Here is a 2,500-nt window from a genome sequence, read left to right as displayed (position 1 = left end):
GATTGATAAGTAAGCATCACTTGTTTGCAGGTTTTTTTTAAATTCAATCTTAATAGTAATCATTTATAATAATTCCTGATTTGGTGTAAATGTTTATTATTGATGTGAAAACATTTATAATGATGGTGAATATTTCCAGTTGAATCAAATGTATAATATGGCTACCAGAGTGTTGTGGGGAAGTAAAGAGTAACCTAAGTACAAGTAATTAAAATATGTTAATGCAGTAGTCCTTACGTAAGTAGGCTACATGTACTTTTTGAATGTAAAACTGAACTTTGAAAACAGCCTCCAGAGAGCGTAATATGTATTAATACTCACTGAAAACATTGATGAAAATTGCAACAACAAAAAAAAAAGAGAGGACAGACTGCCAAATAAAATCATGTTTCATTTTCCACTGGCCTGTTTCTCTCAGTCCTTTCTCCACTAGTGAGGCAACAGCGCCCTCTTCTGGCTAAAGGAGGTATTAAAAGCTTACAGCACCTGGTATTCCCAGGCGGTCTCCCATCCAAGTACTAACCAGGCCCGACCCTGCTTAGCTTCCTAGATCGGACGAGATCGGGCGTGTTCAGGGTGGTATGGCCGTAAGCGAATGAACAGGTTGTTAAAGGGTTATTTATACATACTTAGGTTTAAAGTAACACCTCGCCAAAATTAGAGCAAGTGACTATGACCTAGTTGATTTTATTACTTTTCTACTCAAACGTGTGGGCCTATGGATAGACTTACACTTAATCTTACTAGATTCAGCAATACTTTGACGCTGGGAGTTAACTAAAGACTTGCAGCTTGTTTTTAAGACTTGTTTCACGACTTGCGGGCAAACTGAACGTTCAAACGTCTGATAAACACATTGAACAAACCGATTCCGTGAAGATTAACTTCCCTCTTTCAAAACTGGCCTGGTTAGTACTTGGATGGGAGACCGCCTGGGAATCCCAGGTGCTGTAAGCTTTTAATACCTGCTTCAGCCAGCAGGGGGCGCTGTAACCTCCTGCTATGCACTGCAGTTCTTTTTTTATTTGTCTATCATTGCTTCTACTTTCCTACAAAGTAGCTTACACTGAATTTTGATTGGGGATCATCTATAGCATATATAGGGACTGATTGTAATAATTATGAATTTTCATATAATTAGTAAGTGTTCCTTTGTGATTCCTAATGGAGGATTGTTTTTTTTAATGATTAGTTACAATGGAGAATGTGAGGGGATCAAATATGTATGCCCCACAGGGTTATGATTTCTACATGAAACATTGCAATGGCTGATTTATTCATTTGTCATTCAAGATTACCTCAAAACAAGTAAGTGGTGATAAAAACATAATTTCGAGTTGTCCCTTATATCTTAATCAATCACTGCTTAGGCTACTATAATAATCCTAAATCTTGTGTGCCTTAATGCAACATTTAAACTTATTTCTGCTGTTCACTGTTCACAAGTTTGCAGTATTGAAAACCTTAATAAATCCACAGTAAAAGTGACGATGCAAAATGGTCAACTTCTGAAAAATCGTCAATTGATTCTGAAAAAATATTGATTGATAAGTAAGCATCACTTGTTTGCAGGTTTTTTTTAAATTCAATCTTAATAGTAATCATTTATAATAATTCCTGATTTGGTGTAAATGTTTATTATTGATGTGAAAACATTTATAATGATGGTGAATATTTCCAGTTGAATCAAATGTATAATATGGCTACCAGAGTGTTGTGGGGAAGTAAAGAGTAACCTAAGTACAAGTAATTAAAATATGTTAATGCAGTAGTCCTTACGTAAGTAGGCTACATGTACTTTTTGAATGTAAAACTGAACTTTGAAAACAGCCTCCAGAGAGCGTAATATGTATTAATACTCACTGAAAACATTGATGAAAATTGCAACAACAAAAAAAAAAGAGAGGACAGACTGCCAAATAAAATCATGTTTCATTTTCCACTGGCCTGTTTCTCTCAGTCCTTTCTCCACTAGTGAGGCAACAGCGCCCTCTTCTGGCTAAAGGAGGTATTAAAAGCTTACAGCACCTGGTATTCCCAGGCGGTCTCCCATCCAAGTACTAACCAGGCCCGACCCTGCTTAGCTTCCTAGATCGGACGAGATCGGGCGTGTTCAGGGTGGTATGGCCGTAAGCGAATGAACAGGTTGTTAAAGGGTTATTTATACATACTTAGGTTTAAAGTAACACCTCGCCAAAATTAGAGCAAGTGACTATGACCTAGTTGATTTTATTACTTTTCTACTCAAACGTGTGGGCCTATGGATAGACTTACACTTAATCTTACTAGATTCAGCAATACTTTGACGCTGGGAGTTAACTAAAGACTTGCAGCTTGTTTTTAAGACTTGTTTCACGACTTGCGGGCAAACTGAACGTTCAAACGTCTGATAAACACATTGAACAAACCGATTCCGTGAAGATTAACTTCCCTCTTTCAAAACTGGCCTGGTTAGTACTTGGATGGGAGACCGCCTGGGAATCCCAGGTGCTGTAAGCTT

The 2,500-nt window shown here is 37.4% G+C and overlaps 2 non-coding genes across 2 annotated transcripts; both read right to left on the bottom strand.

Moving 5' to 3' along the window:
• Positions 1-474: 474 nt before the first annotated feature.
• On the bottom strand, positions 475-593 carry LOC136181749 (5S ribosomal RNA). Its single transcript, XR_010668096.1, has one exon. It is a non-coding gene; the product is annotated as a 5S ribosomal RNA (ribosomal RNA).
• Positions 594-2,016: 1,423 nt separating this feature from the next.
• On the bottom strand, positions 2,017-2,135 carry LOC136181748 (5S ribosomal RNA). Its single transcript, XR_010668095.1, has one exon. It is a non-coding gene; the product is annotated as a 5S ribosomal RNA (ribosomal RNA).
• Between the last annotated feature and the right edge of the window lie 365 nt (positions 2,136-2,500).

This window comes from Labrus bergylta, chromosome 13 (genome assembly GCF_963930695.1).
Source record: "Labrus bergylta chromosome 13, fLabBer1.1, whole genome shotgun sequence".
Classification (NCBI taxonomy): domain Eukaryota; kingdom Metazoa; phylum Chordata; class Actinopteri; order Labriformes; family Labridae; genus Labrus; species Labrus bergylta.
The sequence above is the reverse complement of the archived record's forward strand: the minus strand, read 5'-3'. Positions and strand labels throughout refer to the sequence as shown.